At 45.9% G+C, this 27,734-nt stretch overlaps 1 protein-coding gene and 1 long non-coding RNA gene across 2 annotated transcripts in view; one reads left to right on the top strand and one right to left on the bottom strand.

Annotated features, from left to right (window-relative positions):
* Positions 21,891-26,763, bottom strand: LOC110257274. Its single transcript, XR_002339677.1, has 2 exons — positions 26,472-26,763; positions 21,891-23,808 (listed from the first exon to the last, which is right to left on the bottom strand). It is a non-coding gene; the product is annotated as an uncharacterized LOC110257274 (long non-coding RNA).
* Positions 26,894-27,734, top strand: part of SEMA5A (semaphorin 5A) — a 539,522-nt gene continuing 538,681 nt past the window's right edge. The window contains 1 exon segment of the mRNA XM_021076851.1: positions 26,894-27,402. The gene's annotated coding sequence lies outside the window, so the exon portion shown is untranslated.

The raw sequence follows: 27,734 nt of genomic DNA on the forward strand, positions 1-27,734 counted from the left end.
GCCCAGGTTTGATCCCTGGCCCAGGAACTTCCATATGTCGAGGGTGTGGTCAAAAAAGAAAAAAAAAAAAAAAACAAACAACTTAAAACGTGCATGGTAAACTATGGATCTTAGCACATTATGAATAATTCTTTGGGAAATATTGTCACTCCAGCATGTATCAAACAAACAAAAATAGCAGCATGTCACATTATTAAAATGATTAAAAGAGTGAGCTGCAAAGTCAGAGCGATGGCATAGAGTGAGATGAACAGTTGTTCTGGCCGTGGCATCTGTTAATTGCACTTGGGTAGCAGTGCCGCTGGCAAATGTGTCGGCATCGGCATCCACAATTGGCAGAGGAAGAGCCTGCCTGGCCGGGCCCGCCACCCATCCGTCTTCATTCTGCCTTCTTTCCTAAAGGCCAAGGTTATTGATGCTCTAACAAGCACACTGACGGGCTTTCTCAAACTTCTATTTAGAGCCCACTGATCACAGGAGGGCAACAGCTTTCCTGGCAATTTGTACAAATGACTTTGAAGATGTGAGTTTTAATGCTGATTTTTTTTTTTTTCCTAAAGGGAATCTGTTGAGTCTTCATCTTTTTATTTGGGGTTAAAAAGAGAGAGATGGAACAAAGACTACCAGTCTGTCAAATCCCCTCTAAAATTAGCTTATAGAAAACTGGAGAGAAACCGAGTAATATTTGAAGCAGTTATGGGTGGACATCCATTCTAAATTTACAGATATTCAGCTAAAAAACTTCTGCATTTTCCTTCGTCTTTGAAGCAGTCGGTTTTGATTCCTTCCTGAAAAAGATCACAGCACACACTAGTTACACAGAGCGCGAGTTCTAATTACTAAGGTATGCCTAAATTCAAAAGCATTAAGAATTCTTATAATAATTATAGTCAAACCATTGTTGGGAAGGCAGCATCGTCACTTCACTCCAAGTTTCAGTTTGTAATCTAAATATTTTATTTACATGCTGCCAGCCCCTCAACTTTCAGATTTTTTAAACTTAAATTAGCAAAACCTTTGACCATATGATTCCTCATAGGCACGGTATTGCTTACCCCTCCATATGGGAATAATCAGTGAAACCAAGAGTTGGGCTATTCCACAATCTATCCATCAGTTTTCACCATAGTTTGCTGCAGAAACAACCCCCCAAATCCCGGGTTAATTTCTCACTGGCACTTGTTGTCATCTGTGGCTCAGTTGCATGTATCTTCTTTGTAGCACAGAAGCTAGAGGGGTGGCCCCTGTTGGGGACATGCCATGAGCCTGGCTAAAGGAAAAGAATGGGAGACGGGGGCAGACTCCCAGTGGCTCTTGGCGCTTCTGCCAGATGAAGTCTACGTCTTGTCAGCTCATACCTGTCGTCCAAAGCAAGTCACAAGGTCAAGTGGGGGAGGAGAAGGACATTCCTCTTTCGGTAAGAAGGAGCCAATAGTGGAGAACAGTAATACAAGCTATGCTGCTGCACTCTCTTGGTCACGAATTACCCTTCTCTGCATGCAATGTGCATCATTCTCTTGTGGGAGAAAATATCTCCCAGACCCCTTTCAATCCAAGTCCAGAATTTTGCAAAATCTCTCCATCGGATCGTATCTGGAGAGCCACGAAATCAGCAGTGACACAAACAAACAGCAAAAAGTTATCTTTGGGGAAAAATGACGCAACGATCACTCCCTTTGTAAAGAACAAGAGGCACACACCAGTCACAGCTGTCCTGCTGGGCAATGCTCACTGACCAAGTCTTCCCACTCTGGGGTAAAGGATTGTGATTCCTGAACCCTTTACCAGAGGTACTGCTTTGCTAGGCTGGAACTTTCCCACTGCTCCCCCAGTGCTGTGAACACAGATGGATTCTTTAGCAAGTGTTCCAACTATTTAAAAAAAACGCAAAACCTCCTTAGATTGATTTTGGAATGTCTCCCCAGTTCCAGCTGGGTAGGGTGTGCTGACTTTCTCCTCTTGCTAGTGTCGTGATTACTACAGACTGACTTATCTGGGAGGCACTGATAGGGATGGAGTCGGCACAGGTGGTTGCAGACGTCCCAGTAAAAGATCATAGATAGAGAGGGAAGTCCAGGGGATGCTAGGAGACCACTGTAAGCTAATACTTGCTCAAGAAAACCATCAGCACAAAGCAGGCTGGCTCGACTAGTGGAGGCCTGAGACATTGGGTGGGGGATGGGATGAGGTCTGCATTCAGATTCAGACCAAGGCGGGAGTTTGAGGACCGCCCTTCTGCTGATTTGAATACACACCTTACCGGATACTAAGGAGGAGCTACTGCTCAAAGGAAGAGGAAGAGGTGGGCTTTTCCTACCCCCAGTCCCCTTGGATGATAAAACTGTAGCCCACCGGGTCCTCGGAGCTTCCGTGCCTGCCCGCTTGCATCTCTCACAAGCGTCCTCTCTTAATAAGTCTATTTCCTGCCTATCACCTTGTCTCTCACTGAATTCCTTCTGTGCAGAGACATGAAGACCCTGAACCTAAGTGAGTCCAGACACAGGGCGAGTGATTCTAATTTAAAACCGTGGGTTCCAGCCCCAGTCTGGGTGGTGGCTGGGTTCGAGTCCTGGCACATGGGTTCAAGCCCCAGTGTGTGTTCTGGCTGGGCTCAGGCCTTTCGGGCTGTCAGTTTCAGCACCATGACCTCATCCTGTCACCTTACATGTCCAAGGGAAAAAGGCACGATCATGTCCAGGTCGTGAGTAATGATTCTTGCTTTTTGTTTGAATATGTTTCTACCGCAAAATGATCATTCCTTGGGGGGGTGTCTCCTTCCCGTTTAGGATAAAGACTGAGGCACAGCCATGTTCCTGGTCCACAGAGAAGGCTGACGAAGTGGACAAAGGAACCCAGGGCAGAGCCTAAGTGACGGCAGGCTTCCCTCACAGCTGGGGCAGATCCCATTCCAGATTCAGGGCCAGCACTGCAGAGACTGACTTTCCTACGGGGACTGGCCGGTGGAGGGCAGGACCCGAGGAACCTACTTCATTTCCACTTCTTTTCCCACCTTCAATTTACTCTCTTATCTTGCCCTAGGAAGCAGCCACGAGAAACCCATTAATCAGACTGAATCTTGCTTCAGAACCTCAATAATAAAGACACACAAGGGGTTCCGGTCCACAGGCGTGTCGGTAGAACTTGGGGGAATCCTAAAGGGCAGGGGTCTCATAAAATGAGGGTCTCTGGGGAGGCCCTCTTCCTTTGGCTCTTCCTCTATTTCTGAGGCTCAGAAAACATGGACAGCGGCAGAAAGATGAACTGACCTGAGACAGATTTCCCCTTCACCTGAAATGAGATCCAGAGTCTGTGCTTCCTGTGAGACTCGGGGCGGGGTGGGGGGTGGGGTGGGGTGGGGGGTCTGGTGCTCAGGGGGCCTTGGGAAGGGATGGAGCCGGCTCGCGATGATGCTCCTGCCGCCTCCTTTCTGGAACCCTGGATGTTTTTCCTGTAACTGCCCTGCTCTTCCCACGCTGCCTCCCCTTCCCGATCATTCCACAGGCACTCTGGTCCCTCCAGACAATCTCGGGTTCCCTGGAGAAGGACATGCTCTCACAGCCAATCAAGGTCCTGCTTTACCCATCAGAGCCTCTGCTAAGTGAGAGTCTTGAGCTAAAACCGCACAGTGGGGTCTGATGGCGGCTTTTGTGAAAGCAGCTTTTAAAATGTTGCCTATTCTTCTGCTCAGTCCCTCTCCAACTTTGGCTGTTTTCGCTTTTACGCTGTAAAGGTGACATTTCCACCATCCCTTGCTTCCCTCTGGGGCTAAAAGCAGTAAAAGGCTGATGCAACCTTAGTGTTAAATAATGTTTAACCCGCGCAATGTTTGCATTTTAAAGAGGACCACAGGGAGCGGCGGGAGCCGGGTTCCACCAGTGTAATTTAAGACTCGCCCTCAAGAGGGGCGGAGATATTCTGGGTCAGGCACTTTGCAGGGAGCCCTGACATCAAGACCCCTTTATTCAACCCTAAATTTATCCATCCATCCATTCAATCAAGCTCAGATATTACTGGGCACTCAATAGTGACTTGGCACTGTTTTCAGGACAAAAGAGCTAAAAATTCCTGTCCTTTGGAGCTTACTTTCTAGTAAAAGTATTATTTTACTAATTTTTAAGAAGTATATAGTTTGTTTTAAGGTGATACAGATACATGTCCTGAAGGCGAAGGGTGGGAATGGAGCTTAGTAGGGGTGTGGGGACAGGGGCTGACATTTTAAATGGAATCTCACGTGGGTATCACTGGTATCACCGAGAAGGTGACAGGCAGACAAATGCTTGGAGGAGGTAAGAGCGAGTGATCAAAAGTCTGACCCCAGTTTTGAGGTTGTTCTCCTGACAGCTTCCAAGCCCACCGAAGGCATCCCCTCCCCTTCTCCCTTCTGCCCCGCGTGTGGATGAGGCAGTGGGGCCTCGGGGCAGCCCCACCCCATCACCACAGACCCCCTCACACTCTGCTAGGACAGGCTGAACGGCCCTGCTCAGCCCATTTCCACACTTGGTTTCATGCTGTGCTGGTGACATCTTGAAATTCTTCATCATTCTCAAACATGACATTCCGTATTTTCACTTGCCTTGGGTCCTGCACGTTATACAGGTAGGCCTTTCTCCCAGATCTGAAACAGATTGAAGGGGTTCAACCTGGCCTTCCAGATTGTTAGCAAAAGTATCACATTTTACCTTTTGAGATCTATTTTGAGAAAAATCACAGATTCACCTACAATTGTATGTAAGAAAATCTCCAGAGGGGTCCCAGACATGCTTTACTTGAGTTTTTTCTTTCTTCTTTTCTTTTCTTTTTTGGAAGTTCCCAGACCAGGGATCAAACCCTCGTCACAGCTGTGACAACTGTGAGTCCTTAACCACTCAGCCGCCAGGGAACTCCTTTTTTTTTCCTAATAATAATGTCTTGCTTTAAAAGTATCTTTGTTTTTGCAATATGAGGATTGAGCGTCTTTTCTGTAACAGCTTGTTCATTGCACTTACATTTTAAAATATTTAGTAAAGTTCCTCTTTACTGTTCATGCTCACTTTTTACTATTAGGAGTTAGTTGCAAAAAAAATTTTGCAAAGCCGTCGGCATTTCTCCATCTCTTCTCCCGTCTCACAGGTTCCCACCCCTCCACTTCCAATAGCTGCTTTCATCGATGGACACAGTTAAATCCAGTGGGCACATCTCCATTTACCTGACCCCTCAGCAGCATTGATGGATTTGGTTTCTGCCTCTTCCTTGGACCGCCTCCTTCTCCTGGCTCCCAGGACCCTGAGCCATCCTAGCCTTCCTTCCATCTCATTGACATTCCCGAGTCCACTGCTGGCTCCTCCTTTCCTCCTGAATTCTGAGCCCCAAGCCCCACTTCTCGACCTTGCTCTTCTCCATCCTTAGTCTTAGCCGATGGAATCATATCTGAACTGAGGACTCCCAAACCTCTCTTCTGAATTTCAGACTTGCACACCCCAGCTGCCTGCCTGAGGAATACTTTTTTTTTTTTTTTTTTTTTGGCTCTGCCTGCTTCATAAGAAAGTTCCTGAGCCAGGCATGGAACCCGAGCCACAGCAGTGACCAAACCACTGAAGTGACAATGCTGGATTCTTCACCTGCTGCACCACCAGGGAACCCCCTGAGGAATACTTTGTATCATCACTTTGTGCCGAGAGAAGCTCATCTCTTTTTTTTTTGTTCTTTTTTGGCCACACCTGCAGCATATGGAAGTTCCGGGGCTAGGAATCGAATTGGAGCTGCATCTGTGACCTATGCACAGCCACAGCAACACTGGATCCTTAACCCACTGAGTGAGGCCAGAGAGCAAACCCGTATCCTCATAAACACTATGTCAGGTTCTTAACCTGCTGAGCCACAACGGGAACCCCAGAATCTCATTTCTTAAACCAAGATTAAAAGCGGAATAATATTATAAAGTGAATGAAAATTATATTAAGTGGTAATTACATGACCCATTTGATAATCATTGCCCAAGAACTAACATCTTTCTGCTTTTGTTTCTAGATAACATTTTATTTTATTCTTCTTTGAAAAATTCCAGGAGGAAGTTGAGATGCGTGTTTATCCTATACCCCAGTGTGAACTATGCATTTTAAAATTGGGTTTTCTGTTTCTACATTATTTCCAGTCATCTGTAGCTTTTAAGATTTGAAATAATTTAAAATTTATTTTGAAATACCTTACACATTGAATCACCTTATAAAATGTAAAAGTGTGTGTGTTTCTTTTAGTCAGTTCTAAATTGAAGGCAAATGGAATCTGTGTGTGTGTGTGTGTGTGTGTGTGTGTGTGTATAGTCTGTTTCAACGTCAGTTGAAACTGGCCCCTGTAAATGAATGGTTTAGATTAGACGGAAAGCATCATTCTAAAAAGATTAAGTAAAAATCAACCAATGTGCTCATATGAAAACACTGCTCAGAGCCCACATGACTCTGCCTTGCTTCAGTCCCTAATTGGGGCAACCAGCTAACTAGAATGTCTAATCAATCGAGAGAAAGATTTTTCCACTAAATGAGGAACAGATATAATGGAAGTAGGCTAAATCATTTGGAAGTGCTTTCTATGGAAGTAAAATATTGTGAACTGTTGGCACTTTCATCTGTTTGAAACTAACACACACAGGCAACCCAGTATGAAGAGTGATGAAATTGCTAACCAGCGGAACAACACAGAAAGAGGCGATTCAGAACGGAGGGAAAAGGAAAACAAAATGAAAAGGAATGTGAAATACGAGTCTTCAGTCAAGAAACTCGGGGATACCCTGACCAAGCCCAGGGCCAAGGTGGTCTCCAGGGATCCTCCTTGGCAGTAGGCAGTGATCAGGAGGGGCCACCCCTGGCCATGGGCACGCAGAGCTGTCCTCCCCTGGAGAACCTCTCCAGGATGTGAGTCAGGGAAGATGGGAATAAAAACTCTGGAGCTATGGCCACCCAACTGATAGGGACAATATAATTGAAAGAATAGCTCGTATTGTCCTTTTCACTGAAAATAAAGCTACTCCCTCTTCACTGGGAAAAATTGAGAAAATGGAGAAATTCATGTGGAGAAAGGGAGAGATAATCACTCATCTGCATACACACTCCTGGCTGTTTTATCATGAATACTTGCACAAATAAAAATGAGGGCTATATATGTTACTATCGTTTTACAACCTGTGCATTTCACTTAGGTCATAAATCATTTTCCTAAGAATATCATAAGCAGTTTTTCATGAGTGGAAGTAGCCTTTGAGAAGAAAGTGAGATTCAGATGGCTCCCTGCTAGCTGTGTAATAGATGGAAAACCCTGTATTTGATGATACTTCTCTTGTGAGATACTTATGTTGCTTCCATCTTTTACTGTCCCATAGTGATAACCTCTGTCCCCAACTTTTGTAAACCATTTATTATTTCTTCAGATTAATTTGGAGTAAAATGGTGTGTTCATTTTTAAAGCACTTGCTACTTATTTCCCTTTATAACATGTCTACAAATTTACATGCCCAACGTCAGAAAAATTAGAGGGTAAAATACATATTTCATCATCTTTGTCAGTTTGGTAGATGAAAATGGTATCTCACTGTGGTTTAATTTTTAGCAAAAATAATTTGTATATCTGATCTCTTTTATTGCTCCTTTTACGAGTTAGCCTTCCTTTGTCTTATTTGGGTTTTTTTTTTTTTCTTAAGCATTCTGTATGTTTAGCACCACCCCAGTGGTCCATGTTTTGGCAGTATAAAGTCACCTTAGCTTTAGGGACCCAATCAATTATGGAAGCTTAGTTGCCTCCAAGCTGATTGCCAGAAATCAACTCACTGTGAAGCATCCACTTTCTATTAGTTCTGGGAGACCCCAGAGGAATCCCAGCATGTGGCAATACCCTAGCTAGTGTGCTGCCATCGCTGCCTGCTTTCTAACTCCCTCTGCCCATCTTGGTCTGGCTCCCCCTTCCAATGTCTTCCATCAAGACGCCGTATGGGGAAGCCGGACAGCTGTCTTCAATGGTCAGGAATACTCTTGGGAGTAAACAGAAGAACTGCCATTTCTAGGGTGGGAACTCTGTAGTGCCAACCCTTGTAAACTCTGCAGATGCCTGTTCTTGGGGTGCAAGAATTTACCAGGCTTCAGAGAGGGGATGAGTAATCTAGGAAGGGGAAGCAGAGCCTGTCTGTATGTAGGAGCATCTGGGATCAAGCTCAAATAACCAGATGTGCCCTGTTATACACGCACACTAAGACTTTGTCTGTGACAAGTGTTGCAAATGTTCTCTTTTAGCCTGTTTGCTTCTGTTGCAGTTTATTAGGTGGAAGTATATAACTTCTTCTACGAGAAGGAAATAAGGTGTTGACTTCTTTTTATGCAAACGCAGTCCACTAAGTATTCTGAAGCTCCTCCCACTGCAGAACTCCAGGAAAGGCTGGATAAACATAACACAAACTTCTTTAAAATGTAGAGCTGAGCTCACAACAGCAAAATAAGGAAACTCCCAAGGGCTAAAAATGAAGAGAGAATAGAAATTCAACTGGTTGCTTTATGTGAACTAGGGGAGGGAGTAGGTGGGGCATGCCAGCTTGGGGACCAATAACCCAGGGGCTCAGATTTTAATGGCCACCGGAAATAAGGTGTTGGAACAAGCAAGACAACGTGATGACTTTGCCTCCCTCCCTCCATCCCAAAAGCCTTTGATTGGCTGTATCCTTGTGGAAGAGAACGTAAAACATCTGCTCAACAGCCATGAGATAATAGAGTGGTTTTCTCCTGGGCTCATGAAAAACTCTTCATTTAAAATTATAAACACGAGATTTTTTTTCATGAAGTGTTTTGAGTTTGATGTCACTATACATGGGATGCCCGAAAGAAGAAATTAACAACAAAATGTAGCCCCAGGCTGGTATTCCTCCTAGGATGCCCCAAAACCTTCTCCAAGGGACATATTTTAATCCAGAACACTTAGGATTTTCACAGATAAAGAAAGCCCCACGGAGCATACTCACAATCTGAACTTAAAAATCACAAAAGAACAATCTACCATGTGCATGAGTCAGCCAAAAACACAAACAGTAGATTCAGACCCTAGAAAAATAGGATGCTGATGACAAAGCATACTTGAGATGATTAATGATGCAAAAGAAAATAGATATTCTTACAAAGAGACCATGTACATTCTAACAATGAAGATTATGCCCAGGGAAAAGAAAAGCTTCATGGGCAAGTGGAAATAAGGAGTTAGAGGTAATAAACGTGGACTTTGAGCAGTTATCTGAAAACCTATTCCCTCAATTTTATATCATTTCAGATATAAGGGGAGTCTGGCCCTCCATCCCTCAGCGTGGCTGGAAAAAGAGGGAAGATCAGGCGACAGTAAAGGGTGAGGTGGCCCTAACGTTTTGCATGAGAAATTTCTTAAAATGTCCTTGGTGGCAGTATGGCCAATATTCTAGAGGAGGGAGACTTAGAGGTAAAAAGTCTAGTCACAGTGCAGTTATATCTATAAACTAATTGTAGGTCGTTTTCTAAATATTTATGCTTCACACGAAAAGGCTTCCAGAGTGTGGCAGAGACAGCTCGTGTTCCACAGCAGTAGCAACTTCTCCTTCTTCTAGAGCAATCGAAACCTGGAGTTTTGACTGGACACTAAGCCACGCTGACACATGCATTTATTCTTGAGATTTGCTTCTGAATAATAGAATTGAATAGAAATGACATGTGAAATCTCCAAGAACATAGCATGCCTCTCTCTGCCTCCTCACTGGAGGATATGATGGGAGGAAGTGTTGGCCACGAAGACCAAAGAATTACCAAGGCCTGGCGCAGCAACCAGGAAAAGCGGGCCTGGATGCCTGGTGACCTTGTGGAGCAGAGACAGTGGTTTAGATAGGATATAAGAAAGAAGTAAACTTCTTTCCTGCTCGAGCCACCATCACTTTGGGTTGTGGCCACTCCCACCTGAGCAGAATCTGATTCCAAACGTGCAGCATGGTCTTCGTTAGAACTTAAGCTGAATGTCATTGGCCTAGAGGAAACATTCTGATAGCGGGTAGCAAAGACACAGATCTTGGTGGCTGGAAAGCTGGTGATCCCTGTGATGTAGTGACAAAACACGCAGTGATGTGGTCATCTGCGGTGTCTTGGGAGGCAGAACGCATGCCATCATGAGCATTCGGGGAAATGATCAGAAAATTCAGAACAGTGCTGTGTTCTGGCTACTGCTTGACATACGAGAGAGGTGGATTAAAACTAGAGCCAGACAGACATTAAGCAAAAATGGAAGGACCTCCACTCTGCTAAGTCAACTCTCTCTTGAGGGAGAGACTCATACCCTTGCCTTCCACTGGGGGATTTTTTTTTTCATGGACGTTTTCCATTCCTACTTTACCATTGGATGTTGGATGCAATGGGTGGGCAGAAAACTTATCTTTTTGTTTAGAATTGCTAGACCGAAGGGACCAAACCTGGACTTGGTGAAGACACCACACACTTGGAGGCAGATGTAGTAGCCATATGAGACTTCGGGCCATATGAGACTTCGGGATTGCCTGCCTTGGGTAGGGATTGGAGGTGTCTTCGCATGAGAGATGATGAGGCTTAGATATTTGGAAGGCCAGAAAGGTGAATGAGGCAGAACTAAGGCAAAAAGCAATAACCATTGTTTCTGCTACAGTATGTAATTCCATAGACTGTATTTAGCGGGGCCCTTGACTACCAGAAATCTAGATCTGACCATGTACTAAGTTCCAGCCAAGGTCACATGTGTGGCCTCCAGGGCAGGTCTGCAGAGGAAAAAGTATGCTTTCCTTTCTCCCTGCCCTTCCCTGGTGCCTGGAATTTGGGGTGGTGATTTGCCATGTTGGCTCACGATGAACCGGAAGCCCACTAGGAATGGGGGAGCCCCAGGGAGAAGGAGCCAGACCCTGGAGGAATTTGGGGAGCATTGTATCATTACAGCCGTGGCTTTTCCTTTGCCTCCAGCATTTAAACCCCTGTTATTTTGGGTCTCTGTCACATAAAGCCCAATTAAATCTTTATTACCACGCATAGCGAGGTTAAGTCATCCTTGAATAATTCTTTCACGGTCTTTGTACAATGTTTTGTTAACAGATCCAAGTAAATTATGAAATCTCTGAAAATGGGGGACTAAGTTCCAATCTGGAGCCAAATAATTACTGTAGATATGTATGCACCTGTGCACACACACGTCCACTGGATGGCGAAGCAGCGAGGGGTAAATTACAGCCCCTTTCTCGTAAGGAATTAATAGGGAGAGTGGAGCATCGGGGCGGGAGAGTTGACATGCCAGCAGTCAGGGCATCAGATGCAGCTCCAGCCCCAACTGGCTCTGTGACTCGGGAGGGCACAGAATTGCTCCAGCCCCAGTGTTTTCATCTGTGTGATGAGGTTTAAGATCAATGATCTTGAAAATCCCTTTTGGCTCTCAAATCTTATCTTGACATTAACAAAGTAATATTAATTTTGCAGCTTCCTAATCTGCAATTATACATTCTTGCCTTCAACTCCATCTGCTTGCCGACCTTGGGAATGGGAGCCATTAAACTTGGAATAAAAACACTTAGAAGTTTGCTTCTTCTTTAGGAAATAAAATTAAAGGACTGAGCAGGTTCTGTCAGTTCAGATTCACACTTGGACACAGGAAGGCCCTGATGCTTGTGTACCCAAGACAGCCAGAAGTCTTTTCATGCTACTGCTGTGCTCAGTTTTTCTCAGAATGGGGAGGGAGTGGGGGGGTGAGGAGAAAAGTCATGCTTTGTAATCCCACAAGGTTCTTTTTTAAAAAATTCAAGGGAGTTCCTGCTGTGGCTCAGCAGTTTAAGAACCTGACTAGTATCCATGAGGATGTGGGTTCAGTCCCTGGCCTCTATCAGTGGGTTAACAATCCAGCGTTGCTGCAAGCTGCAGAGTGGGTCCCAGATGCTGCTCAGATCCTGCATTGCTGTGGCCATGGCATAGGCCGGCAGCTGCAGCTCCAATGTGATCCCTAGCCTGGGAACTTCCACAGCCTGCAGGTGCAGCCCTAAAGAGAAAAAAAAAATGGATGGTTTAGAGAACATTTACATTCCCCACCTGTTTTTCTAAATAAAGGGAACCACGGGGCCCAGATGCCCTTTATGGTTTGGCCAGGGCACTGAGATCTGTCCGTAGCTTGCTCCGTGCCTTACATCTGGCTGTTGATCCCAAGGGGGCGTCAGGCCTGGCAGGTGTCCCGGCTGTGAGGTATTTCGGCCTCATCCCCATCTTTTCACTGTCAGATCTGCTCCTGCCTTTTGTGAGGTCCTCTAACCCACGCCTCCTCCCATCTCCTCTCTCTAAGGAACAGCATCTGGACCCGCCAGGGCTGCTTCTTATGTGGAATCGCAGTTCCGGGCAGGCTATATTCAATGTGCCTTGGATGGAACTCAGGACTGTCTTCAAATGTAGATTTGCCTAAAATGTGTGAAGTGGGAAGAATGAGCTATGGTACAAAACGAATGATTTCCCCACACTAGGTAATGTCATGCTTTGAGTTAGAGAAATTGACCCCAATCCTTAGCATTTCTGTCGCTGTATGAAATTGTTAGACATCATCGAACAAAGCACTATTGTCATTCGTTTGTTGTCATGCTACAAGCAAATATTTCTGAGCTCCTGGTAACATAAACCACCAGGCAGGGCACTGGGAATACCAAGAAGATAAAACCTGGTCCAGGTCTGAAGAGCTGATGTTCTTGACAATGAAATTCCTGAGAATAGGACCCCAAAGGGAAGGAGATGATAAGGATTTAGTCACAGGAAGCACGAGATTTTAGAGTAATTCTGATTTACTTTCAGAAGGTAGCAGGCAGGCTGTGCTGCTAAATGCCCCCAAGCTGGCATTCTTAAAGAGCAGTTGGTCCCCAGACCTGCAGCATCAGTATTACCTGGAGACAGGTTAAAGAGTTAACAAACTCTCCCAGTGATTCTGGGGGATGCTCAAGTTTGGGCGTCACTGGATCAACCACCGGGGGGGACAAAGGTGGCCTTCCACCGGATTTGGTAAATAAGGTGTTATTGGAACACAGTGCATTTATCTGTCACCTAGAATGACAACGCAGACCCCATGGCTCACAAAGCTTAAAGATTTACTCCCTGGTCTTTATAGGAAAAGTTCCCCGTCCTCTGGTGGAGTGCACGGTCAAGGCCATGAAGACCGGGCCTCTGAGGACAGCAGTGGTGCCATCTGACGCCCACCTCTGCCCCCTAGTTGTCTAACTTTGGGGGGAATCCCTTAACCTCTCAGTGCCTTAATGTTCCCATCCACAGAGAGGTGATAATACTTGCTTTCTAGCATACAGAGTTCTTGGGAGCGGTCAACAGATTAGCAGTTTAAACTTTTTAGACCAGAGCCTGGTAAGCAGGAAATACTCAACACATGCCAGCTATTGATACATGAAAGACACATAGTAAGACCCTTGACTGAGGACCGCCTACGTCTCAGATGTTTGTGACTTCCCTGTGTAGTCACCATCTCTGGATGAATTACGTGCCATGCCCTGCACGAGGCTCTGGGGAATGAACTAGAAGACCATCCTGCCCCTTAAAGAGGAGGCAACGTTTAGCTGGTTAGCCAGGCTAGAAGGCGGGGCATCATTTTCTGAGAACAAGGTACCTCCAGGCCATTTCCTCGCCCACCAAGAGCCTGATGTGTTTCCCTTGGATAAGTTGGGGTGACGTCATTTTCTAGGGGTAGGGAAAGGTGAAAAAAATATTGTAGCTCTTAAACTTGCCTGAGTAAATAATCATGTCTGTGCTGGTTGAGCTGAGAATAGGGCAGAGAGAGAGTAAACTGGTCAAATGGCCTTGGTGCTACTCAGTGGGGCATCTTTTCTCAGTTCATCTCCCACGGGAAGCACTGTCACTCATGCACAAAACTGTAAAATCTGATCCCAGCAGAAGAGAAAAGTTGTATGTGAGAGAGAGAGAGATAGAGGCAGAGATAGAGAGCGACCCGAAGAGAGAGAGAGAGAGGCTCCCGGAATATAGGCAATCTCTCAAGTAATAAACTAGGCAACAAACGTTTTGCAGAGGGTATTATAGACATGCAAAATACTTTATAGAAATCCATTGATAAAAGTTGATATGTTAATAAATCTTTGGGCAAGATGAGCAAACATGAAGAATCTGCTCTGATTACATCAGATTCTGAAGGGAAAAACATGTCTCTCCATACAGCTTAGCATAGAATGAGTTGCTGTATCAGCCGCCCAGGGCAAGAACCTTAGAGATGGTTAGAAAACACTCATGATTGGGCTCTCAGGCCTTTGCTCTATCGGATCGTTTCTTCCTCAGGACTATGAGAACCTCTCAGGCTTTAGAGACAGATGAGTTTTTGTCCTGACAATGACCTGAGTCAAGGGCTATGGACTAGGCTGAGTTTGAGGCTCACCTGGGAGGAGATTCTGCAAAATCACAGGTCTGAACTCACCCCCGTAGAGACTAACTCACCCTGTTGAGGGTCAGCCTGGGCTTGTGTTTGTTGACAAATTCCCCAGATATTTCTGATGAGTCACACTGGTTAAGGGTTGTGATGACCGGTTCCTTCTGGAAGGGATACTAGAGATTAACATCAGATTCCATTGTACGGTTAGTCAGGTTTACTGTGTTGAAACTTGCAGGAGATGTTTGGTACAGTGGAAAGAGTATGGAGTTGGGAGTCCAGCCCTTCTGGGTTCCTCTGGTTATTAGTTTGTGTTATGTCACCGAGATGCATTCTCTCTGAACCACGTTTCAAACTCCGTGAAATGAATAAGGCAGTGTCCTTTTCTCATGGCTGTTTTCTGCTGACCTGCCCATGTCACCCTGCCTCATTCACTGAAGACTCTTCTCGCTGATTCCAGCATCTACACTGATGACCCATCTGGATGGTGGCCTTCTGTTCCACGACCCAACCCGCCTCACCTTCAACCCCCTCTCCATTGTCACAACCTCTTCCCTAACCATCCTCACCAACCTCTGCATCTCCGCCCCCGTCGCCTTGATGAACTGCGCCACCTCAACCTACCTCCCCCACAACAGCTTCTTTGGTTCCACTTTCTATCGGTTCCCTTGCAGTGGTTCCTGGACTTCATCCGTTGGAAGAGGTTGGGTCCATTGATGCCATCATTTCCCCCCCCATATCCTCCTTAGTTAGCTTCCATTGCATGACCATCCTTAAACTCACTTCCTTGAAAAATTAGTCCGTTTTCCTATTTTGCTCCTTTTCTGTGGCTTGGAGAAACCATCTCCTGGTTGACCCCAGTCATCAGCTTTCACCACACCAGCCCAGAGCTGCTGAACTTTGCTGGAGAAAATACCGCTCACGTGTGGACGGAGATCTTTTTAGGATGATGATCAACGGCCTCAATTGGCCATTCGCCGCAGCGTGGAGATGCCAGTAAATTTATTTTCCTAATTTCTAAAATGTCAATTTCATAGCTTCTCTTCTCTAAACGTAATGCCCGCTACCATCTCCCCATCTGGATCTGATGTCAGGGTTCATTAGAAAACAAAAGTTATCAAGAGGGCAGGTCTTCATCTGTACCAACGAAATGTCCCTTCTTGCCTCTGCCTGGTTCTTCCCTGGTCCTCTCTGCTGGGACAAGGCTGAGACAAACCCCCACTCTCTCCAAACACAAATTCTATTGTCTCTGATCTTTCCGAGGCCTTTGTTCATGGGATGATCTTGTTTCCTCTCTGCACAATTTCTGTGTGTCTTTGAAGGTATTTCCATCAATGTATAAACATGCTTTGAAATGACCCACTATTCAAAAATAGCCCTCTGTGCACATATCTCTACAGCTGCTACCAGTCTTTCTGTTCCTTTTCAGGCCAGAACTGCTCTAATGACCTTTCTTTGCCTAATGCCAACACTTCTTTACTTCTCAGTAACCTTCTTTATTCTGTTATGGAGTCTTGCTGGCATACAGAAAAGGGTAATAATCTAATGAACACCCGCCCAACCGGTTTTACCCAATCTTAACATTTCTCAATATTTGCTTTATATTTTATTTTTTTAATGTTAAACAAAATCACAGATAAAGTTGGTGTCCCTTGTTTATCTATCCACAAGCTCCCCTCCCTCCCCAGCCATGAATTTAGTGCTTATCATTTCTGTGCTACTTGGCTATTACGTGTGTGTTCATACATAAGCGGATATGATTTTTGGTTTTAATTCTTTTCTTTTCTTGTTTTAAGGGTTGTAGGTACAGCATATAAAAGTTCTCAGACAAGGAGTCGAATCAAAGCTGCAGGTGTGGGCCTCTGCCACAGCCACAGCAATGCCATATCCAAGCCATGTCTTTGACCTATACCACAGCTCATGGCAACCTCAGATCCTCAACCCAGTGAGCAAGGCCAGGAATTGAACCTGTGTCCTCCTGATACCAGTCAGGTTCTTAACCTGCAGAGCCACAATGGGAACTCTGGTTTTAGTACGGTGTATGAACTGGCTGCATGCTACACGTCTTCTGCAACTTTGCCACCTAGGCTGTGTGGAACGCCCATTTTCCACTTTAGGGGAGTGGCCAGAATGCCTTCTCGAGTGAGAGAACCAATTTACACCTCTAAAGTTCCCCTCCTCAATATTTGATAACAGTTGGTATTGCCAGACTTTCTAAAATTTCCAATCTGATTGGTTTAACGTGGTGCCATCTTGTTTTAATTACCTTTCGTGATTATCAGGGAGGTTGTATTCTATTCTTATATTTATGGCCATTGAGCTTCCTGTTTCATTTGTACATTTTTCTACTGCTTCCTCCTCCAGCAGACTGGTAGAAGTTGGAAAATACATTCTATCTACCATCTTTTGTCATTCGTATGCCCTGAAAATTCTCCCAGGCTATGGCTTGCTTTTAAGTTGTATTTTGTCATATGGAATTTCTAAACTTTAATGTTGTTTGCTGTATTGATTTTTTTTCTCTTTAAGACTGGTCTTTGTATCTTATTTTGAGAACTGCTTCCCTACCCAGAGGTCTTATAGATAGATGCTTATACGTTTTCCTAAATGTTCTAATGTTCTGTTTCTCACTTTGGCTTTAATCTGCTTTGATGTTATTCCCTTGAATGGCTTGAGGGAAGTATCAGATTCAATGTTTTTATATCAGAGTAGTCAGTCATCCTGGAGCCATTTGAGTCTCACCTGTCCCCAGTGAGCCCCTTTGTCACATGGCAAAGATTGGCATAGGTGGGGGTCCATTTATGGGTCCTTCATTCCATTGTTCTTTTTGTCTATCCCTGTGCCAGCATCTCAACGTCATAGTTGCTATAGCCTTATGAACCATTTTGATATCTTAAGAGTCTCACTTAAGCTTGTTCATTTTCTACAGAAATTCCGTAACCACTCATAAACATCTGCTCTTGTCTTGCTTCCATGTTTTAGGATCTACTTAAGTTCTGTATAGCCAGTTGAGATCTTGATTGTATTTCAGATCCTCACTGTATTTAAGGATGAATTTGGGAAGCATGGACAATTCTAAAAGATTATTTCATGTTCAAGATACTATATACTGAGTCATAGTGCACATAAATGTGCAGGTAAATAGATTCCTTAGGGTCTTTAAATTTAGCTTTATAAGTGTTCCAGAAAGGTCGAACATATCTTTTGCCAACATTATTCTTAGGTAACAAATTAATTTTTTGATTAATGTTATCTTTTCTAAATTGTATTTTCTCATATTTGCTGCTAGTTTATGGGAACACAATTGATTTGTTTATTGAGATTTTTATCTAGCAAACTTGTAGAACATTCTCTTTATTCTAATTATTTCTGCAGATGTTTTTAAGTGGTTTTACTGGAGACACTTGAACAGTCTGAAATTAAAATTTGTTCCTTTCTCTTCTTTCCTTTTATTTTTTTAATTTTTTTTTTTTTTTGCTTTTTATGGCTGCACCTGCGGCATATGGAGATTCCCAGGCTAGGGGTCCAATCGGAGCTGTAGCTGCCAGCCTACACCACAGCCATAGCAACACAGGATTTGAGCCAAGTCTTCGACCTACACAACAGCTCACGGCAACACCAGATCCTTAACCCACTGAGCAAGGCCTGGGATCTAACCTACGTCCTCATGGATGCTAGTCAGATTCGTTAACCGCTGAGCCACAACGGGAACCCCTTTTTTTTTTCTTCTTTTTGGCTGCACCCTGGACATATCCAGTCCCCAGCGGAGCTGCTGCAGTGCCAGTGCAGGATCCTTAACCCACTGCACCACAAAGGAACTTCTGTTCCTTCCTTTTCAACTGCCGTTTCAGTGTTGAATAGAAGTGCTGATGTCTGCATGCTTGTCTTGATTTTCTCTTTCAAATAGATATCTCCAACTTTTCATAATTAAATTTCTAGTTTTTGTTGATTCTTTTTTGTAGATAGCCTATTAGATTAGGAAAATTTCCTTCTGTTACTAGTCTAATCGCTAAGAGGTTTTCTTTAAACGATAGTTATTGAAATTGTTTTTTTTTTTTTTTTTTTCTGTTAAGGAGGTGATTTATTTTGGTATATTTCCTTTCTTTCTTCTTTCTGGCCGCACCTGTGGCATGGAGGTTCCCAGGTTAGGGGTCTAAGTGGAGCTGTAGCCGCCGGCCTACACCCCAGCCACGGTACTGTGGGATCGAGCCACATCTACGACCTATACCACAGCTCATGGCAACGCTGGGATCCTTAACCCACTGAGTGAGGCCTGGGACTGAACCTGCATCCTCTTGGATACTAGTCTGGTTCGTCACGGCTGAGCCACAACAGGAACAGGAACGACACATTCGTACATTTTCTAATGATAACACACTCTTGAATTCAGAAGAGTTTGGCCTGTGCTTTTCTATTCACCGGAATAACTTTCATAAAATAGGGATTCATTGTTCCTTGAGTGTTGGGTAGAACCCTCATGGAAAATCATGCAGTCCTGTTTGTTGTTCTTGCTGAAGGGTTGACGGACTCAGTCTCTTCAGTGATTGTAAGTGTCTGGACCTTCATTTCTTCTTCAGTTTTCCGAAGCGAAGTGTTTTAGCGAGTTATGGATCCTATCAGAGGTTTGTCTCTCTTTACTTATCTTTTATGACTTTTTAAAAACAGCTTTGGCATTGTCCATTCTATCTATTGTAACTTTAGAGCCTATTTCATTAATATGTGATATTAGCTATGTCATTTCCTTGTTTTATTCTGTTTCTGGGTTTTTGAGTCAGATGTTTAGCTGGCTAATTTCCATCTTTCTTAAACTTTTCACCACAATTTTTTTTCCTATTTCTTTAATTTTGTGTCTATATGAGATGATGGATGGTCACTAAACGTATTGCAAAAATCTTTTTATAAGTCAAATCATGATGCGGTATACCTTAAACTTATATAGTGCAGTGTGTCAATTATATCTCAAAAAACCTGGAAGAAGAAAATTTTCTACTTCCTTCCTAATATGAGTGATTAAGGCTAAATTTATCTGTAAATATGACTTTAGCTACACCATGTAAGTTTTATACAGCATACGAACTTTTCTGTGTATTTTTTATACAACATGTGAACTTTTCTGATTCTCATTGTCTTATCACGTGTTATTAGAAAGGTAGCTTACACTTGACAACTATGAAATTTTCTAAATTCTCTTGTAAAGTATTAATTTATAACCTAATTGCTTGGTACTATCTATTCAGAGTTCATCGAGGTTTGCTTTGTGGCCCCAGACTTGCTTTAATTTTTGTACATCTTGCACGAGGATTTGATATATTCATTAAAATAACCTTGTTTTTTTTTTAAACAAAATAAAATAAAATAACCTTAATTGCTCTTCTTAGGATATCTAACTTCATACTATTTTTTTCTAGATCTACTAAAAATAGAGAAATATGCTCCATCAATGATTGAGGATTTGACAATCTTCCTTCTAATTCTATAGATTTTTACTATTTATATTTTGAAACTATTTCATTTGTTGTGCACATATTTGTATTTCTTAGCGAACCAAATCTTTTTTAGATAGTATTTTTATTGAAAAAGATTTTAATCTAAAGATCTGTGTTTCTGATATTAGTATTTGTAAACTAGCTTTATTCTGACTGATATTTGCCTGGTGTATATATATATTTTTTTCCCCTGGTGTTACTGTGCTGTCTGAGATAACTGGTTTTTATATATTTGATGTCTTCTAGTTCTTCTCTTTCTATATTTTTTTTTTCCTTTTCATTTGCAGACGTTCTTAAGTGGTTTTACTGGAGACACTTAAAAGTCTGCAATTTGGAGTTGGTTTCTTCTTTTCTTTTGTTTTCGTTTTGGCCTTCCCTTTCAGCCTTCTACTGGATCCATCGATTTGTCTTTATTTCATCTTTTGTCCTCCCTATGATTTTAGAAGATTGTCTCTATGGCTATTTTTTCTCAGCTTTTCTTACTATCCTTGTTATTTTACCAAATGCGTAAGAGTTAACTTCTCAGGTCAACCCTTTCTCCCCTTCCTTGGAATCTTACTGTTGCCTCTGTGTTCTTATTGGTCACTGCTCATCCTTCCAGTGTGGCTCAGAGGCCACCCTTTCCATGATGCCTGTTCCGACTCCCCAGACTAAACCAGACACCCCTCCCTTGGCGAACATGCGTTGACCAGGGCTTATGCTCACACACTTGTGAGGTCATTGACCCCGCCTTCCCCAGTAGCTGTAATTCCTGCAAAGGCAGGCAGTGGCTGCGCTGCTTTCCCTTCTCCTCTTCCCCTGTAGCCCAGTGCTGGGCACATGCTGGGCAACCGGCTAGGCAGCGGTCTATGTTGAGGGTAGGAAAGCAGAGTGGAGGGAGGGACTGAGTGAGGTCTGTCTGCATGGATGGTGATGCTGAGACGTGAACTTGCACGGAGGCTGGATCTGGAAGAGTCTTAGACCTCTGTTGCTTGGGAATCCCATTCTCTGCTAAAACCAGACCACAATGACGGATAAAACAAAAGGGAATGTTATCTCTTTTTCTGTTATGAAGTCTGAGGGTAGCAATCCCAGGCTGATAAGGGAGCTCGTTGCAGCGTCACTAGGGATTCAGCTCTATCGTCCTTAGCGCATGGCTTTTATCCTAAGGCTATGTTACATGTCCAGGATGGTGGCTGGAATTTCAATGATCACAGTCAAGTCATGCAGGAATCCGGAAGTTGGGGGAAGGGGCAAGAAAGGTCATGTTTCAATTAATTGTTGCCTCATTTTATAACTCCTTTCTTGGAATCCCATTACATCTTATTCCTTGTGACTGAGTCCTATGGTCAAACTTTTTTTTTTTCCAAAGCCAGATGGATTGTAATTTAGATTCGATTAGGAGGTCTGGATTATTAAGGATGATGGGGGGTTGCTATCGGCCGATGATCCTTGTGGTGTAGTGATAGACCGGGGGCCACAGGGAGACCAGTAAAAGGAGGTGCTGGTGTTCTGGGTGAGAGAAGTTAACATTTTGAATTGACAGACAGATTGACAGGATCCTTGACAGCTCATCTTCCCGCCGATTTGCTTCAGGAGACACTTTGCCTATTGGTTTAATTTCACCTAGTAGATATTCTTTTCATGGAACTCAAGGTCATCATGTGTTAGTCTCCCTGGTAAATGATGGAATAAACTAAGACAAATGAGTTTGTGTGTCTAATTCTATGTAGGATGAGCATTATTTTTGGAAACATTATTTCCAAAGCTACTTATTTTCCCCTGAAGCTCCATTTCCAAAGACAGAGGAATGTAGAGGGCATTGATTACCAAGTATCAAACAATTTAATTTTTAGGCACAGCCATTCTCTGCTTATAGATCAAGACACATACAAGGCTCAATGTCAGAAAATTTGACTCCAGAATGCCTTATATACATGCACAAATCATTTGCATTTCCTCTAGGTATTCCAAAAATTGTTTAAATTGAGCATTTTTTTTCCTTTTCTCATACCATACTTATAAAAAGACAACGTGAGGTATTTTGAGCACACTGACTTTATTTTAAGGCAACTGGGCTGCTAGAAAAATATATCTAGAAATTTAACCATAAACACAAGGAAAAATACTTCCAGATTTCTAGAATACTCTGGCCTTCTGGTACAGGGCTGAAGAAATATACAATTTCTTTTATTAACAGACCCTTATCGAAAGTGAGATGAATTCCTAAGCTTTTCTAAGTAAAAAAAAAAAAATATGTGAGCATTTCCTATTGAATATATGTTCAGGCTGCTGTATCCTTGGGTTTTTTTCTGTGATTCCCAGTGGGTAGATTCACGGCAGGCTGCTCCCTTGAATGTGGCTGTGAGGTCAAGGAGGTGGTTTTCACCTGTGGGGTGAGGTCAACCATGCTCGCAGGTGAGGAGAGTTCACCTGGATGGGGTGAGGGCCAGGTCACAATGTGCCAACCTGCACGGAAGAATGGGCAGTGGCAAAATGTCCCCTTGACCAGACCGGGGAGGCTTGAGGCAGGCCCTGGCTCGGCTGGCATGGAAACTCAGACTTCAGAGAAGGGGCCATGGCAGAGTGTCCAGTGCACAGACTGGCACAGGGCTGGTGGCAGCGTGGTTGAGCTGGTCCTTCCATGTAAGGCCCAGTACCTCTACTTTGTTCCACGCCCATTTACGCTCACTTACGGATGTGCCATGACTGTCTTCTTTCTATTCTGTCCTAGTTTCTGGGCTGTTTTTTTTTTTTTGTTGTTGTTGTTGTTCTGCTTTTTAGGGCCACACCTGAGGCATATGGAAGTTCCCGGGCTAGGGGTGGGATCAGAGCTGTAGCTGCTGGCCTACACCACAGCCAGAGCAATGTGGGATCTGAGCCACACCTGTGACCTACATCACAGCTCCCAGCAATGCCGGATCCCAGACCCACTAAGTGAGACCAGGGATCGAACCCGCAACCTCATGGGTACTAGTTGGGTTCATTACTGCTGAGCTACAATGGGAACTCCCTGGGCTGTTCTTTTTGATCAAAATTGGTCTGCTGACCACTGCCAAGAGAGTAGTGAGCTGCTACCCTGAAATGGGAGTGAACAGTTCTTGGGTTTTAAAAAACCCTAAAGAGTTTCTGGTGAAGCTCTAGGGATGTGAGCAGGAGCTGATGGGTCCCAGAACTCTCCCTTCATGGTGATTCTTCATCTGTCAAAACTTGGGGGACAGTGTCACCTGCAGCCATAATCATTGGTCTTTCGAATACGTAAAACCTATAAACAAAAAATAGCACTAGGCAATTTTAGTGATGTGTACAATGGCATATCTTTTTACCAATGTTTGGCCATTTTAAGAAAAAAAAAAACTGATGACGTTGATCAGATGATCTAGCAGTTTTTTAAAGACGCAGAGTTCCCGTCGTGGCTCAGCGGAGACGAATCTGACTAGCACTCATGAGGGTGCAGGTTTGATCCCTGGCCTTGCTCAGTGGGTTAAGGATCTGGCGTTACTGGGAGCTGTGGTGTAGGTCGCAGACGCGGCTTGGATCCCGAGTTGCTGTGGCTGTGGGGTAGGCTGGCAGCTGCAGCTCTGATTCCACCCCTAGCCTGGGAACCTCCATATGCTGTGGATGCGGCCCTAAAAAGACCAAACAAAAAAAAAAAAGTTAAATGACACGGATCTGAAAGAAGGAAAGCAGGGTTGCAGAGAGCACACTTGGGGATGGTGACTGTCACGTGTCCCCAGCTCACTGGTAGGAAAGCCCACTGAGGTCCTAAGGGTCTCGAGCCACCATTTCTCAGCCGAGGTGTCTCAAGGTAGTCATACAATCTCAGAGCATCGCAAGCATCACAGACAGCAAGGCCTCCCTTTCGGTCCCCTGGGACCCACAGCAGCGTCGTGATCTCCTGCCTCAAGGGTGACCGTCTCTGCAGGGCCCGCCCAGCTCCTCTCCTCTAGTCGTGTGGCTGAAATTCAAGCACAAGGGAGGGAAAGAAAGACAAAATCGGTTACTTCTTCCAGAGCCGTAAGAGATGCTCCAGAGCTCCGCCCAGGGAGTGAGGTGAATCAGGAAATGGATGGCGTTTTTCAGGTCACAGCAATCAGTGCCCCAGAAGTCATCATTTTCACCAAGTGTCCGGTGGGTTCTCACATTCGTTTACACTATCGACAGGGCTAACCTAATACAGCCTAGGGAGAGCTAGGGTTTTATTTGTAGCAGCAGAGAATGAAACAGTTCTGTCTTGAAATGATCAGCCCTACTATGGAATGTGATGAGAAGCAGCTTCACTTCAGAAGTTCTGCAGGGAGCAGACCTTTCACAGAAAAAAAAACAAAAACAGAAATTTCATTTGGAAGAAAGAAAAACACCTATGGATGCCTTTACATCTTTTTTTTTTTTTTTTCTTTTTATGGCTACACTGGAGGCACATGGAAGTTCCCAGGCTAGCGGTTGAATTGGCACTGCAGCTGCTGGCCTACACCACGGCCACAGCAACACCGATCCGAGCCACATCTGTGACCTACCCCACAGCGAGGCAACGCCGGATCCTTAACCCACTGAGTAAGGCCAGGGATCGAACCTGCATCCTCATGGACACTACATCTGGTCCTTAACCGGCTAAGCCATACCAGGAACTCCCTTTTTTACACCATTTTAATTGCAGAGCGCCTGCTTTTGTGCTGGGCCCTGGGTGAATATTTCGCTGCCATCCCCTCCTTTTCCCTTTAATGCTTCCAAAGGCCGTATGTGCCAGCAGGTTTGTTTAAGCTCCCGATGAGGGGCCTGTAGCTCAGAAAAGTTCAGGAACTTTCTCCAGGTCACAAGGCAAAATCACGATTTCAGTTTTGTTCCATTTCACTTTAAACTAAGGAGGCATCCTGAATTATTACTTGGTTTCACTCATTCTTCATTCCTAATTTGTTAGTAATTCTTTATTGCTAAAAATACCTATTTAAACAAAGCTTCTGTGTAGCCGTAAACTGCTTGTAAAATTGACCCCCCCCAACACACCCATAAAGTTACATAACTTACTAAGTTAAATGTTACCAGCCCTCCTGAGTTATGGTGTAGAAAGCTACTTCCTTTCCATTGCTTGGCTCTCTATGTGCTGAGATTTAATTTAATTTAATTTAATTTAATTTAATTTAATTTAATTTAATTTATCTTTGTTGAGGGCTAAGAGCAAGGAATAGCTGAACACACGTGGGTCCTGACTTGTGTGTCCCTTTGCCTTGGCTTTGCCTTGGCCGTTGGAGGTTCCAAGGTCCACATACCCAACCAAGAGCTTCAAGGCCAAGTGTAAGGCGGTGTCCTCCCTCCTCTGGCCCCTCCCCAGGAGCAGAGCAGCCTGGCTAGACCTTGGCCAGCCTCCTTCTCCCAGTGAGCACTCCTGGGCCTCTGTGCCACGTAGGCAGGAGAATCGGGATGCCGGAAATGGAGCTTCTGCCACCCCCCCCCCGCCCCCCTGCCAAGCACAGAAGAACACATGTTAAGCTTTTCATTAAGGCCCCAGGTGCCAGGCCGCTGCCAGGCACCGGGCTGAGTAGCCCCTGCACAACCCAGGGTAGCATGCCTCTCAGGGGCGCATCGGCTCCCAACACCCCCTCCGGATGTCTTAAAGGAAATCCGAACGAGGTCTGGAATACCCACAGCAGCTCCATCACCAGGGCATCAGAGATGGTGGGGATTTGGCTGAGCTTCCATGGAAACCTGCGCAACTGCGTTCACTTAATCCTTTCATTAAAAAATATTTTCTAGAAAATAAAGACACATCAATGTCAAGTTGTTTTCCTATTGTCCTCTGGGATCTGCGTGGCTACCATGGGAGCCAGGACACCTTCCAGCCAGTGATGGGTTCTTTGTTTTAGAGATGAACTCAATGGCACAGTAACGGGCACACTGGGTCACTCCCAGCGGCAGGAAAGCCCAAGAACCCATCAATGGCTCAAGACCCGTGTGTGCACGTGGGCCTCTGGCTGTCCTCTGTCACTGCAGGGAGGGGGCGGTGGTGGTGGCGTGTTCGGGAGTTTCCTTATGCTAGGGAAACGGCCACCCTCTGAGGCCAAGATGGAGAGAAAAAGGCCCAGAGATACTGTCCGCCACCCCCATCCAGAAAAAAAGGGTCAGGCGTGGCCCTTCAGGGTTCTGTGCCTAAGTTTTGCAACAAAATATCAAATTCTAGGCGTCCTGAAAGGTACTTTGTTTCCCAATTACAAATCTTTTCGCCTAAGTACTTGCTCCATAAAGCTGGAAGATCCGGCAAAAGTGCAACAAGTACCATTTGCCCCATAATTGGACGAGTTGACTTTGTCCATCTGGGGGGAGGGCTCCTTTCTTAACGCTCAGCGTGGCTGCCTGGGGAGCCCCCCCCCCGACCCGCCTCCCCGGTTCGTCGGATTTGTTCTTCTAATTCAACTCTGCTGAAATTGACCCGATCTAGCCCAGAGGCGCACCCCCCAAAGAGCGCCTCCAAGAACCCGCAGCAACACCCTCGGTCTTTAAAAAGTTTCCAGCTCAGAGCACACAGGAGGGTGTCAACACAAAAAAGAACAAAATCACAAACTGGGACCCGGCAGCCCCTGCCTAGCCCCACCACACTGCCGACCCGGCCGGGGAACTCGCACGTACCTGGAGCGGAGGCCATCGGAGTGGACGCGCCACGTCTCGGGTCCCGGCCGGGGCTGCCTCTCATCCTTTATACCGCTCCCCCCCCCCCCCCCCCAGCAGCCACGTCGGAGCGACGGGACGGGGGGCGGGGGAGCCAAGGAAAGTCTCTGCGAGGTTGGGGGAAGAGAGTCCCTAAAAGTCAAAGCTCGGGCGCACTCGCCCTGGGCAGACAGGAGCTGGGCTCCTGGGGTCCCCGGGGGCGCCCCAGGCGCGGCGGGGGTCCGGTCCCGGGAAGGGGCGGTGTCGGGGGAGGGCTGGGAAGGTCAGGCGCGGGGTGGGGCGCTCGGGTTTCACCGGGGCGGGGAGGGGAGGAGGAGGGGCGGGGCATGGGCGGGGCCAGGGAGGGCCCGGGGCGGGGCCAGGCGGCGCGGCCCTCCCAGCCCGTGCTCCCCGTGCCGCTCTACTCGCCGGGAAGACGGCGCCGGCGGCGGCTGCTCTTGCTGCGCCCGCTCCCGCGCGCTGTGCTTCCGCCGCGGGAGGGCTCCGCAGCCCCCAGCCGCCCTAGGTCCCTGCCCGGAGGCGGCCCCCAGTCTCCACCTCCTCTTGCCTGGGCGGCCTGGCGCTTGTGGTCCGGCCCACGGGCTCCTCTCTCCCACTCGCAGGTTCCCTGCGGAGCTGGCTCCAGCATCCAACTTTGCCTCCTTGCCCGTCGCCGCCGCGGGGCGCGAACCTGCTCACCCCCCGTCCGGCTGTGCGCCCGGGAACCGTGCGCCTGGCGCTCGAGCCCGCGCCCCCAGCCTGGAGCGCAGCGAGTTGGGGGTGGCTCTGGGGGAGTGGCGGGAGGCGACGGCCGCTTTCTCGACTTCCTTTGCCCGGCGTTGAAGAAGACCCTCAGAGCTGCTTCGGGCCCTAGGCACTGAATGACTGGCACGAGGAGTGCGCCTCGCACCTGGTGAGCGACCCCCCGCCGCGTCCTCGGGTGGCCGTGGCGGCAGCCGGGACCGAGCCTCTGCTCGGGGCAGCAGTGGTTGGCGGGTGGGTTGTGTGGATCTCGGGCCGGGTCGATCTGCAGGCACTGGGTGGGGGGCAGGCCGGGGGCTGGGTGTGCAGAATCAGGACTACCATCACTGCGGGGACGCGCACAGTTGAGCTCGTACGCAGGCTGGAAGTTTGTGCCTTTGCCTTTGCCGAGATCTGAGCGAGCAGAGGTAAGGAGCGGAAGAGACCCTATGGGCGACTGGGCGGTGGGAGAGAGCGGACCCCTACCCAGCACCTCCCGGAGGT

This window comes from Sus scrofa, chromosome 16 (assembly GCF_000003025.6).
Source record: "Sus scrofa isolate TJ Tabasco breed Duroc chromosome 16, Sscrofa11.1, whole genome shotgun sequence".
NCBI classification, from domain to species: Eukaryota; Metazoa; Chordata; class Mammalia; order Artiodactyla; family Suidae; genus Sus; species Sus scrofa.